The sequence below is a fragment of the Pristis pectinata genome, chromosome 10 (genome assembly GCF_009764475.1).
Source record: "Pristis pectinata isolate sPriPec2 chromosome 10, sPriPec2.1.pri, whole genome shotgun sequence".
In the NCBI taxonomy this organism is placed as follows: Eukaryota; Metazoa; Chordata; class Chondrichthyes; order Rhinopristiformes; family Pristidae; genus Pristis; species Pristis pectinata.
The window spans coordinates 58,422,254-58,436,984 of record NC_067414.1 but is presented as its reverse complement, the minus strand read 5'-3'; positions in this window follow the sequence as shown (position 1 = coordinate 58,436,984).

Genomic DNA, 14,731 nt, shown 5'->3' with positions numbered 1-14,731 from the left:
GTGAAGAGGTTCATAAGAGTTTTGGTTCATTCAGTGCTCAAGGTTGAAGTACCATTTTACCTTGTTTTCTAAAATGCAGTTGGTCAGGGTTGAGGACTACAGATGGCAATATTAGATTGACAAACCTTGGTTTTCATTCACTAAACTTTGTCAAAGCCAGAGTGTAAGAGGATATTTCCATTGTTCTTTCTTTGGAGATGATGGCCCAAAATTTCCTGCCAGTAGTGTGTTATCTTCACTTACTGCTGACCTGTGCTGTAAATTCATACCTTACACTTGTAGATTGCTCAAGGGCACCTGATCTTCAATGGCAAGGTCTCACACAGTAGCCGGACCTTTTTTGAGCAGGTTCCATCATGTGGGCATGAACCAGCTAAAGGAATGTTGATGGTGAGTAAGACAAATTCCTTGCTGAACTCTATTAAATCTACAGAAAACAATCAAAAATGTTTAAAAATTATACAATTAGAAGTAAAAATATTTTAAAACACTATAAACAATATGAAAAACCATAATGTATTAAAATAATTAAAACCTTCTAAGTAAGCTCATTTATTCTAAACTAAAGGAAAGTATCTTACCTGTACTTTGGTCCCTCAAGGCTGCTGACCTTGCTCCAGATCTAGTAAATGTTCCAACAAAGTAACACATTTCTCCTGATCCATAACAAAACTGGGACTTCTGTGGAGTCAATGTTACTTACCATATATCAGCCAATGTGTGAACATTGTCTAGGTCCTGTCACAAGCAAGCGTGGTCTGCTTCATTTGCTGAGGAGATGTGAAAGGAATCGATCATTGTGCAATCGTCAGTGCACTTCTCCACTTCTGACTCCATAATGGAAGGAAGTTCATTGATGAAGCAGCTGAAGATGATTGGCAGTGATGTTCTGGGGCTGGGATCAGTCACCTAAAACAACCACAACCTTCTTCCTTTTAGTGTAGGACTCCAACCACCAGAATATTTTCCTTTTATCACCCACTGCCTTCAACTTTGCCTGGGTGCCTTGATACCACAGTTGTCCAAATGTCCCTTTGATCTCCCTCTTCTCTGGAATTCAACCCTTTGGTCCACGTTGGACTAGGGCTGTGATGAGGTCTGGGGCTGAGAGGTCCTGGCAAAACCTAAACTGGCCAGTGAGAGGGTTATTTGTAAGTAAGTGTCACTGGAAAGCACTGTCAACCTCGCCTTCCATCATTTTACTGGTGACTGAGAGTAGACTGTTTGGGTGGTAATTACCCAGATTGGATTTGTCCTTTTCTTCGTCAACAGGACACACCTGGGCAATTTTCCACATTGTTGGGTTAACGCCAGTGTTGTGACTATACTGAAACAGAGATGAGACCAGTTGTTGAGCGCAACTGTTCTGGGTTGCAACTGGGATGTTGCCTTGGCCCCATAGCCGTTTCTTGTTATCATGTTTAGTGAATTGAATTGGCTGAAAACCTTACATTCCTTTTTGCTTTCATCCCCATTGATATTCATGGGATTGAGGATCCCAACCCACATCTAAGTGAGAAAACATTCCCAAAATAAACATCACTAAATCTAAGAAGATTAGTTCTGGTACCAGTGTCCATGGGCACTTGACAGATTCAACACACAATATGGCCAAGCAAATCTGAGACTTCCATGAACTTGGTGGCATTTAAGCAATTTAATGCTGGCAGTTGCATTGAGAGCTCTCTGTTTTTACCAGAAAAATCCATTCCAATATGCTTTTAAATAGTCTTGATTGAAGGGATGAAGTGTCACTCCCCACTTTTCATTAAATTATGCTTTGGGGTCTTTAATGAAAACCTGAATGTACAGTTTGGGCAACATCCCCAACAATTCATTCCTCCTTCAGTGCTACGTTGGTGCCTTGGCCTGAATTATATTTCAAACTTTAATGTGTGCCAAGCTAAGGATCATAAAAAGAAACGCTGGCTCCGGGTGCCATCCTGTCTGAAGCCTGTGGTTTCACAGGAATCTCTCCCAGGACTGCAGCCGCCTGCCAGATGCTGGCAGGGTGTGATCTTCTGATCTGCTGTAGGCAGTTTGTTGAGCCTTGGTGCATCCACTCCTAGTCGATGGGCACGGATATCTCTTTGCTGTGGTGGAGTGACTCACCCTTTCGCCTTGACCAGAAGCTCTCAGTTTTGTTTCCTGATGACACGCAAGCTGTGATTCTAACCAGTGGGTCCACTGCAGGCCTAATCCCGATGTAGCCTGGTGTCAAGCAAAGCTGTTATTTTCTTATTCTTTTTCACTGCAGCATTGCACTTCAGGTGCAATAAGATTGTCACTGGAGTGGAACTAATCACAGGGCAAGTAGGAAACTGTTCAACCTTGTTGTTTCCACTTCAGAATCAAAAGCACTCTAACATCAGTCATCCAGCTGCAGTCTGGTGATGACGCTTCCTGATAAGCACATTTGGAGGCCGAGCTCCAAGTCACTACTATTCACTGACAATAAATGGTCATGTTCAGACCCTGGAAAACATGGACCACGTTCCATGTTTTGGGAGCCGTATCACAGCAGAGGCAGATATTAATAATAAAATTCACAATCACTTCCAGTGTGCCAGCACAGCATTTGAAGAGACCCACCGCATTTGAAAGGTATCTGAAGAAAATGGTGTTTGAAGATGCAGACCTCCAACCCAGCACAAACTTTATGGTCTATCAGGCAACAGTGAACCCTGTCCTCCAGTACTTCACAGACATGGACTACCTACAGCAGGCACCTCAAAGCACTGGAGAGATACTGTCAATGTTGGCAGTGCAAAATCTTCCAAATCTACTGGCAGGATAAGCAAATGACATTCTCTCCCAGGCCTATATCTCCAGAATCAAGCATCTAATTACACTATGAATTGTGTGCCACTTCATTCACATGCCCAACAGCAGACTACTGAAACTGGTGCTCTATTCCAAGCTTGATCATAACAAGAGATTACAAGGAAGAAAGAGGAATTGATTCAATGACATTCTCCTTGAACCCTTGAGGAATGTACGTAGCTGGTCAAGTGGAGGGAGTGTCATTGGGGGATCACTTTGGAGACGGTGCCCATAACTCAGTACATTTTAAAGTGGTTGTGGAAAAGGATAAGAATGGACCAGTTATAAAAGTTTTAATTTGTGATAAGGCCAAATTCATTAACATGAGGGAGGGCCTGGCAAAGGTAGATTGGGAGCATCAACTTGCAGGTAAGTCTATATCTGCACAGTGGGAAGCATTCAAAGGAATCCTGTAAGGATAAAAGCCAGGGGTAAGAAGCATAGGGGACCTTTAATGTCAAGGGATACTGAAGGTTGCATAAGGAGAGCAGCGAGGTATTGATGTGTTGGTGAAATGGGCTGATAAATGGTAGATGAAGTTTAATCCAGGCAGATGAAGTTCAATCCAGACAAATGTGAGATAATGCATTTTGGGAGCACTAATGAGGCTTGGACATACACCGTGAATGGTGGGGTCTAGGGGAGTATTGAGGAACAGAGGGACCTTGGAATATAAGTCCATAGATCTTGAAGGTGGCAACACAGGTAGATAGCTGAAGTAGGAAGGCACATGGGATACTGGCCTTCATTAATCAGGGTACTGAATACAGAAGCAAAGAGGTTATGCTCAAACTTTATAAAATCTTGGTCAGACCCCAGCTGGAGTACTGTGTGCAGTTCTGGTCACCATGGTATAGGAAGGATGGAATAGTGCTGGAGATGGCACTGAAAAGATTTAAAGAGGAAATGAGGGGGACCTTCTTCATCTTGAAAGTGGTAAGGATCTAGATTGCACTATCTGAGAGAATGGTTGAAGGTGGGTTGCTGACAGCATTTAAGAGGGGTCGGGATGAGCACTTCAATAGCTTAGACATAGAAGGTTATGGACCAAGTGCTTGGTAATGGAATTAATACGGAATGGTGCCCACTGGGCCAAATGGCCTGTTTCCATGCTTTGTGATTCTTTGATTGTGTGATCCTCATCAACTGTAGAAAACCCCTGGCCCATGACTGCTCAAAATGAACAAGGAGCATTCGGGATGGGACTGAGAACTATTTGAGTCCCTTCATGGCGAACACATGGAGACCCAGTGAAAACAGCAGAAGGAGCTGACCGCCTCCCACATAACAACTGACCCCTCCTGTGAAGCACCTCCTGACTACCTGTGGCTCCCACCTTCAGCTATCTGAGAACCCTCAGAACTGGAGTGGAAGCAAATAATCCTCGACCCTGAGTGATTGCCTAAAATGAGGAAAAAGAAAAACTGATGTGTGGGATTTTGGACATTTTTCACCTGATTAAATGTATTCCCAGTGACCTGTTTGCAACTATTGATTTATCACATTGCAAGTTGACAGGTTGGAATGTTAACCACCGCTATCAACAAATACAGGTAGTAATCTTTCAACAGCTAAAATTTTCAGATTAATTTTAATCAATTGTTACTCATTACAATTTTAAAGCAATTTGACATGAATGATTTAAACAACCAACCAGTTGCATTTCTTACATCAACTATCATTTTAAGTGACGTGGCCAAAGTGAAATGTTTAGGCATTCAATGAAGCAACATGGGACCAGTGATTCATGTTGGAGGAAGTGGGGGAGGGCAGTGGTGGGAAGAGAAAAATCTGGCAGAACCAACCTTACATATGGTTTACCTCAACAATATTCCTTATTGAAAGAAGTAATAAACTGAACAAATACAACATTAAACAAACTCCACTCTTTCATCAGCTGCCAGGAACATGAATTACAGCTGAAGGAGCTTACAGTTGCTTTATGCTTATACTTTCCCACGTCTGGCATTCATTTCAAACACATTTAACTTTAAGATCATTTTGAATAATAAGTATCTTGCATTCTTATGGAGCTGACCCCACTCTTTACTCTTGAATTTCTGTCAGTCACAGCCAGTGAGACATGAACCATGCCTGAAACAGATTTAACAGTGGGCTAATTTTCTCACAGCAAAGCTTCCTCAGCTTCTAGTTTTTGCAGCAAAAAGAACCATGATGCAAGAAGGAAATCCTGAAACTACAGTTTTTATGCATTTTTTTCTCACAAATCAAACTTTTGTGAAACCATGATACATTTTAATTATGTGGGTCTTTTGGGAGAATACAGTCATACATTTGGTGTGTTGGAGGCAGTAACAAATGTCTAAGCGTTGAGATTATTTGTCAGGATTTGGTTGCTGAGTTTAAGTTGGGCTGGTTCACAAGAGGTTACTCATACAGTTTTGGATGCAGAACAAGTTCAACAAAAAAAGTCTAATATTCTTCCAAATTTTATTTGAAAAAGAAGGGTTTAAGAAAAATATGCCCATTAAGATTATTCCACAGCCTGAAAATAATGCAGCTGATTTTCTGTTGTTGTGTACCTGGGAATACTCTGTTCCAGTGGAAGAAAAAGAAAAAGGAGCATAGATTCATTACACCACGTCCTCATTTCCTTTCTGTTGTGCTGGGATCTCCTGGAGATTGAGCTTGTTCTTGGACTGCAGCCAAAAGGGCTCAGAGCCAGCAGCCATCACTACTCCTGTGATAGACTTTCCTCACCCACCTCCACTTATCACACTTTCCAGGGACAGCTCAGTTCTGGGGAAACATCTGGCTTATATAAATGCCTTGAATCCTGAAACACAGATGGGTTTAGTAACATCAAGCAGAACATTTGAATCAAGAACTCATATGTTGGGACACATCCCAATGACATTTTATTATGACTGAAACAAGACTCTCTATTCTCCTATAACTCATCAGGGAGGCTATGTTTCAGAGCAGATCCAGAGCTCAAGACTGGGTGTCTGTGAGATGGTCAGCAGCAGCAGTATTGTCATGCACCACAATCTGCAACATCAAGGTCCAGCTTTTCCCTGACTCTGTCATTTTCACTAAACCAGGGGATCAAGCCATTGTTCAATCAGGGATAACAATAGCAGCAGCGCTTGTACCTAAAAATGAGGTCCCATCCTGGTGAAACTAAAACACAGGAGTCATTGGAGGCTAAATAGTGAGATTAGTATGTTACTGAAGGAGCTAAGTGACCTCAAAACTGATAGATGAGATCAAATGTCAGCAGCAGCTGCGGCTGGCAATGGGCAATTAAAAAACTCACGGGAGAAAAGGCTCTACAAATACTTCCATCTTCAATGATGGCAACATACCTGGTCATTCTCCCCTCTCCCACCCCAGTCATTCTCTCTTCTCCTCTCTCCCATCGGGCAGAAGATACAAAAGCCTGAGAGCACAAATCACCAGACTCAAGAACAGCTTCTATCCCACTGTTATCAGACTCTTGAACGGACCTCTCATATGATAAGAGATGAACTCCTGAATTGTTGATCTCCCAATTTACTTCATCATGGCCCTTGCACTATTTGTCTACCTGTGCTGCACTTTTTCTGTAACTGCAACACTATGTTCTGCATCCTGTTTACTTTTTACTACCTCAATGTAATTATGTATGGCATGATCTGTCTGGATGGCATGCAAAACAAAAGCTTCACTGTATCTCAGTACACATGACAATAATAAACCAATACAAATACATGAATGGCACTTCCATCAGAAGTGCTGTTAGTGATGTATCTTGATGCCCTTCTGAGATTCCTACCATCATAAAAAACTATATGATGGCACTGTATTTTAAGAAAAAGGTAAGTTCTTCCATTCCCCAGGCACCCACCACATAAATTATCCTCACTGTGAAACATATTGTCATTCTGTTATTTTATCTGGTCAGAATCCTGGAATTCCCTACCGAACAGTAATGTGGAAGCACCTTCAGAGAACAACCTATGGTGGTTCAAGGAACCAGCTCACTACCATATGGCCTCACCAATGACTCTCTCACTGGTGAATGAATTCAAACAAGTAAGATCACTTCACACACCTGATCCCCTCAGAAGTGTAGCAGTTCGTGGATTGAATTCCCACAGCACTTCTTAAAGTTGGTGTTAAGTCCCATGCTAAATTTAGCAAAAGGTGCACATGGTTCACTAAGTTGTGGACTCCACAGCGATCTTTTCAAACTTTCCTCACTCATAAAGCAGATTAAGGAGGAGTACTTACCTTTCAGTGGGTTGTCCCTGTCCTGCTGCACAAGGCTATGCACAAATACCTTGTTTTGTTTAATTGTTAACAGGTCTTGTTACTCCTGTTTGTTACTCCTGCATAGATTGAACCTCAATTGATGTATTCAAATGTCATGACCAAGATATTAGTATGATATTACCATTATCTCGTCAAGCAAAATTCATTCCATCAGTTAACTATTTTGATAGGAATAACATTAATATAGTAAAACAATCATAACATCATAGAAAAGTTATGACACAAAAGGAGGCCATTCAGTCCATCTGTTCTGTGCAAGTCAGAGGCGCGACATAATCTAGTCCTACCTTTCAGCACTTTGCCCATAGACCTATAGCTCTCAGCTCTCCAAGTTCAAATCCTGCTATATTTTTAAATGTAATAAGTGTTTATAGCTCTACCAACCTTGCAGGCATGAGTTACAGACATCTACCACCATCTAGGTGAAAAGAATGCCCCTCACTTCTTCTCTAATCCTTTTACTAATTACTTTAAATCTATGCCAACTAAGGGAATTAGATCCTTCACTTTTACTCTGTCTAGGCTGCTCACAATTTTAATTACCTCAATTAAGTCCCCAGTCTTCTCAGTTCCAAAGAAAACACTCTTTCCACATTGGTATTATGTTCCAGTCCTGGCAAAAATCCTTGTAAATCTCCCTCTCCAGGACAATCACATCTTCCCTTTAATGTGGTGATCGCAATTGTCCACAATACTTAAGTTGTGTCCTATCAGGTGTTGTATTCAGTTCTAGCATAACCCCTCTGCTCTTATATTCCAAACATTGGCTAATGATGGAATGAATTCTGTATGCCTTTTTAATCACGCAACCTATCTGTCCAGCTACACATCCATATCTTCACATTTAGAATCACAGAGAATCATAGGCTCGACTGCCCACTGAACTCAAGCCGATCATCAAACACCCACGAACACTTACATTTATTCTCCTCACTTTCCAATCCACTCACATACACACAAGAGGCAATTTACGGTGGGCAATTAGCCCACTAACCCACTGGAGGAAACCCATGAAGTCACAGGGAGAATGTGCAAACTCCACACAGATAATTCCAGTGGTCAGGCTTGAACCTGGAGCTGTGAGGCAACAGTTCTACCAGCTGCATCACTGTGCCTTTGTTTGTTTGCATCTTCTCAAAAGCATTACCTCATACCTCTCTTGATTAATTTCATTTGCCACTTTTCTACCATGTGACCATGAAGAGCAGGAGCAGGCCACTCAGCCTGTCAAGTCTGCCCTGCCATTTAAAATAATCAGAGCTGATCTGCCGCAGGCCTCGCCTCTGCTTTGGTATCAGTTCTATTCCCAGGTCTTTCAAAAATTAATCTACTTCCTTTTTAAGCGCCTCCACTGTTCTAGCTTCCACAACCTTCCATGGTTGAGAATTCCAGAGATTCACTACCTTTTATATTTTCCTGGAAGTTTTTCTTCTGCCTTGGCCACTCACTTGGTCAATTTTTTGATCAAAAATCTGTAATTTTTTAAAATTACCCATCATATTAATCAATAAGCATGCAACAGACTTGCTTCATATTAGAGTTAGTGCTGTATGAAGGGATAAAACTGAGATCCTGAAGAGTAAGTTTCAAAAAATTAAAGAATAAAACTTAAAGCATACTTGCTTCAAGACTGCATTTACCACCATGTGCTAGCCACTATTAAGATAGGAAGATAGTAGAGGAAAATGCCTATTTAGTGGGGTGTTATAAAACAGGAAAGGCTTGAATTCCTCAGAAACTGAGAACATCAATGGATGGATGTAGCCTATACACTACATGGTGGAGGAGCTATGTATCTTTAAGCAGAGGTGCAGTTGACAACATGGGTATACTGGGGACTATGTGGAATTTTGTTTCCTACTGGCAGAAAAAGCTTTATATCTGAAATGAGCAGGAAATTCAATGTGTCATGCACCTGAAGCTGTTGAAGAAAATTAAAGAAAGATCACAATGATTTTACATCATTTTTTCAATCTTCTTTGGAAACAGGGATAATGAAGTCGGAGCAATCTAATAAATCATACTTGGCCATGAAAGGAAAATCAGATGGCTTGCCTAATGTTCGTTCTGGGGAAATTCTTGGAATTCATGGCTCAAGATTAAATAAGTTAGAGTTTAGAAAGAAAGAAAACAATTTGAATTTATTTGGTGCTTTTCAGATCTTCAGGTAACTGCAATTCCAAAAGTGTAGGAATTATTGTTTTGATGAATGTTACAGCTATTCTTCACACATTAACATTCCACAAGCACCAATGAAGTAAATGACCAGATAATCTATTCTGTTAAGAGGTAAAGAATAGCAGGAGAACACAGCTCCGACAACTTCAGTCCTGACTTCTGGTGCTGCCAGTGTGAAGTTTTCACATTCTAACTGAGAACTCGTGGGTTTATCCCTGCTGATTTGGTTTCCTCCCACGTGTGCAAGTTCTTAGGTTAATTGGTTACCGTAAATTACTCTTGATGTAGGTGGGTGGTGGAACAATCAGGACAAAGTTGATGGGCATTGAGGAAAATTAGTGGGGAAATGGGATTGATGGGATTGCTCTGCAAGCTAGTAGACTTATTGGACCAAATAGCCTCCTGCTGTATCATGAGAAATGTATGAGAATACCTCTGTTCTTCTTCAAGTAGAGCCGTTGGGTAAAGGATGGGTGGAGGGAGACTTCAGTTAAATTGAATGTCCAAAGGTTTAGCACAAGCAGTGAAGAATACTCTTCAATGTGTTTGGCACAAGCATTCAAAGACTGATTTCACCCCCAGGATGTCCACTTGGGGAGCCAAACATGGTTGGCCTAATATTTCATTGCAAGGATGGCACATTAATAATGCAATGGTACTTCAATACTTCACTGCATCATCAAGTTGGGTAATGTGTTCCAGTCTTGATGTGGAGTTAAAGAAATAATTCTCTAAAAGATGGCAGTGCTACCTCTGAATGAACTGCTGGATTTAATGGAATAACGAAGGAAACTGACAGAGTTGTTAATGATATGTTGTTTCAATAAGTTTAATAAATACTTTTGAAGAAGTCATTTACTATATAGATAAAGGAAATGCAATAAATATAGTTTATATAAATTTTCAAAGGCATTTGACAATGTCTCAACAAACATTCAGATAGGTGCTATTGGAAGTAATGCAGTTGTCATAGAGCATCTGATAAGAACATTGTTGTTACTGAAATGGAAGTAGACAGTCTTTATGGCAGACAGATGTGAGGGTGAATAAAATGCCAAGAATAGAAATAGGTTGATTCAATATTAGGTGTTCAAGGATGACGTTTGTGCTACAGGTATGGAGTCCATGCCAAGTGTTAGGTTATGGCTTCCAGTGCCTACTGGAGAAATCTGTGGCTGGCTCATCCACAACTTTTCTTTTCTCCTTCTTAGACAGTGCCACAGAGCTAAGGATGACTTAATTCCAGTCCTGTGCTGTGGGTTCTGAGGTGACTGAGAAGGTCTATGCAGGATCGGAAGGCTCTGCCACAGGAGGGGCTGGTGGTGCTTGACAAGGTGGGAAATCTGGGAGATTCTACACTCCTGTCACTGTGTTTACTCTCACCAAAGAGACCTGAGGTGGATTAGTATCTTCCCTGACAGGTCACAGGCAGGCATTCCCATGAGTGAATGAGGATGTCAGATTTTTTTCAAGGATGTGTTAAGAATGTCCTTGAAACATTTCCTCTGTCCTTCTGGAAATCTCTTGTAGTGAAAGAGCTCTGAATAGAGCATCTGTTTCAGGAGTCTGTTGTGAGGCAGAGAGCAATGGAGTTGTACCTACTGCATCTGGCTGAGTGCAATTATAGACTTGATGGTGGAGCTGTTGATTTGGCAGAGGCCAAAGTCAGAAGTCAGAGTGGGCTGCGATGGCAAAGGGTTGTTCAAATTTATTCATTGCATTTACTTCGACATTAATCTACAGTTGGAGAAAGTACACCAACACAAAGCAGCATTACAGCCCAAAAATACTGTTCACAGTTTCCTGATGAAACCCAGGATCTTCCAGATAAATGTTACTGGCTAAAATGGATTATTCACCATCTTGCTGTTCTATTTCAAATAAAGCAGTGGTTCTAACCATTAAGAATGTAAAAACATATGATATAGGAGCAGGAGCAGACCATCTGGACCTCAGAACCTGCTCCACCATTCAATAGGATTATGGCTGATTTTCCACAATATCCCACTTAATGTTCAGAAATCGATCAATATATGTGTTTTGACTGAGCCTCCACAGCCTCTGGACTAGGGAATGTCAAAGGTTCACCACCTTCTAAGCAAAGACATCTCTCCTCACCTCAGTCCTAAATGGCCTATCTCTTACTCTGAAACTATAGCTGCAGACTCATCAGCCAGGGGAAACATCCTCCCTGAATCTAACCTGTCAAGCTATTTAACAATTTTGTACGCTTTGATGAAATCTCCTCTCATTTTTCAAAACTCTAGAGAACATGGTCCCGGTCTACCCAATCCTGCCTTTGCTGGAACCAGTCTAGTGAATCTCCACTGCACTCCTCCAGAAAGAAAGTCCATACTTCCTCAGGTAAGAAGACCAAACTCTACACAATACTCAGGTGCAGTCTCAGCAAGGCTCTGTACAACTGCAATTCTTATTCCTTGTAATAAAGGCAAACATGCCATTAGACACTTAATGGTTCAGTGCACCTGCATGTTGGCCTTCAGTAATTTTTGTACAAGCACCCTTTGAACAACGCTCCCCTATCTCTCACCATTAAACAAATGCTCTGTTTTTCTGTTTTGTGCATCAAAGTGAAAAATCTCACATTTTCCCACATTACTTTCTACTTGCCATGTTCTTACCCACCACTTAGCTTGTCCATATTCCCTTGAAGTAATTTACCTTCTCCTTCAGATTCTCAATCTCATCTACTTTGGTATCATCGGCAAAATTGAGAATACAACACTCAAGTTGTTAATATTAATTTGGAAAAGCTGGTACTATTCACCATTCCATGCCGCTTCCACTAGCCACAGTTGCCAACTGTCAATGAACTGTTTATTCTCATTCTTTGCCTTCTCTCTGATAACCAATTCTCTATCCATGTTAGTGTATAACCCCAATGTTGACCCACCTCCTGCGTAGGAATTTGTCAAACGCCATCTGAAAATCCAAATACACTGCATAAACTGGTTCACTATTATCTATATTCTATGAGTCACATCCTCAAAGAAGCCCTGCAGATCAGTCAAACATGATTTTCCTTTCATAAATCCATGTTGGCTCTGTTCAGTCTTTTTATTCATTTTTTAATTTATTATGGGGGGGGAACATAAGGTAGAAAAGGGAAGAAAGAGAGGAAAGTGAGGGGGCAGACAGAGGGAAGAGGAGGGGAGAGGACGGGAGAGAGGGGGAGGGGAAGAGAGGAGAATAGAGAAGAAGGAGAAGGGGGGGAGAAAGGGAGAGAGAGATGGGGACGATGTGGGAGAGTGAAAAGACCGACAACTGATATCAGGCCATAGGTCAGCAGTTCTCTGTCTTCTCTCTGTCTCCTTTCTTAAATGGTAGGGTCACATTTGCTACCCTCCAATCCCCTGGAATAATTTCAGACTCTATGCAACTTTGGAAGATGACAACCAGAACATTCACTATCTCCAAAGGCACTCCTTCAAATCATCAACTCCCTGGGCTTTATTGGATCTCCAGTAATATATTTTGATTAAAATTTAGTTCATTCAGATTTAACATTCTTGCTGGACCCTCGATTCCCTAATATTTCTGGCAGGTTCTATATATATTCTTCCCTGAACACAGATGCAAAGTAATTGTTTAATTCCTCTGCTATTTCCTTAATATCTATTAAAAATTCTCTTGGGTCTTTAGTAAGCAGCCTACACTTGCCCTCATTAGTATTTTCCTTTTCACGTAGATAGAAACTTTTATGTTTCGCGCTAGTCTGCTCTCATATTTTACCTTGCCTTCCTTTATCAATTTCTTAGTCCTCCAGTGCTGAGTTCTAAAATGATTCCAACCCTCAGGCCACTGCTATTTCTGGCAATTCTCTGGCAAGCCTCTTCCTTGGATTTAGTGCTGCCATTAATTTCTTACGTTAATCACGGATGAACTTTTTCTATTGGGTGTTTGTGCCTCTGAAGAATCTTTGTTTTGCAACTCTGCACATTTTCTTTAAATACTAACCATTCCCTGTCTACCATCATACCTTTCAATGTATTCTCCCAATCAACCACAAATAATTCTCCTCTCATGTCTTTATACCATAAAACTCCAATAACTGGCACCTTTGTGACTTTGGTGGTACCAGTACTGGCATATTTTCCAGACAATTGGATATCATTCCCAGTAATACACCAACAAAATTTAATTCACTTTTTTTAAGATGGAATGCAGTAATATAGTAAATTTTCCAGTGAAGCCAGTGAGTTCAAAGAGAGCGTGGGAAACAGGTCCCCAGAAAGCTTAAAGGGAATGCCGCAAATGGGGCTGCGGCAAGTTTAAAGGAAGCATGGGAAATGGGTCCTGGGCGAGTTTAAAGTGAATGCTGGAAACAAGGCCCCAGTGTTGAAACCTTGAGATTTCTGAACAATCAGATAGCGGATTATCAGAATTCTATAGTGGTTTCCTTTGTTTAGATCTAAGATCTCAGTTTTGCATTGAGTTACATCATTTTCAAATTCAATGCAAAATTTTATCACATTATGGTCACTCTTTCCCAAAGGCCCCTTAACAACAAGGTTATCAGTTTACCTCTTCTCAATGAACAGAACAAAATCCAAAATAGCCTTTTTGCCCAAATGGCTCCTCAAATTACTGATCTAGAAAAGAATCTCATATACCTTGCTTCCTCATATTACAGCAAATTTAATTCGTCCATTCTATATGCAGGTTTGAATCATGCATGATCACTGCATTTCCTTGTCACATGCACTGTTAATTTCCAGATTTGTGCAATATCCAATAACTATTTAGTGGCTTACAAATCCTAAAAGCATTTTATGCCCTTTGCTAATTCTTATCTCAACCTAAATGAATTCTAATTCTACATCATGGTCTGTCAAGTTAGATAATTTTTCACCACTGTACTGATCTCCTCCCTAATTGAAATTGCTACATCTACCTCTTTTGCTTGTTGCCTGTCCTTCCTAAATGCTGAATATCCCGGAATATTTAGCTCCCACCTCCATTCACTTTGGAGCCACATTTCCATAATGACAATAAGATTATATCCATTTACTTCTATTTGTGCCATTGGTTTGTTTCCTTGTTGCAAATGCTGTGAGTATTCGGATAGAGTGCCTTGACTTCAGACGTTAAGATTTTCCTCTCCTTTGTTCCCCTTTCCTGTTTGATTTTGTTTTTGCTGCCAATTTATTTTGCTTACTACTTTTCTAAATTCTCCATCCCATCGTGTTCCCTTTGAGGTTCCCAACCCTAGGCAAGCTCATTTAAACTCTCCCCAATAGTTTTATTGATTAAGTATTTCTCCACCTGTCTGTGGTGCTGTACGTTGTCATTCCAAACTCTACTATTCTGATGGCCTTTTGCCAGTTCTCTATGGCCCCATCTTCTATAAACTTTAGACCATCCACGTCTACAATGGGTGTTGGGACATTTCTCTCAAAAATGCTCTCTCACCATCTCCTTAAGTGGATAA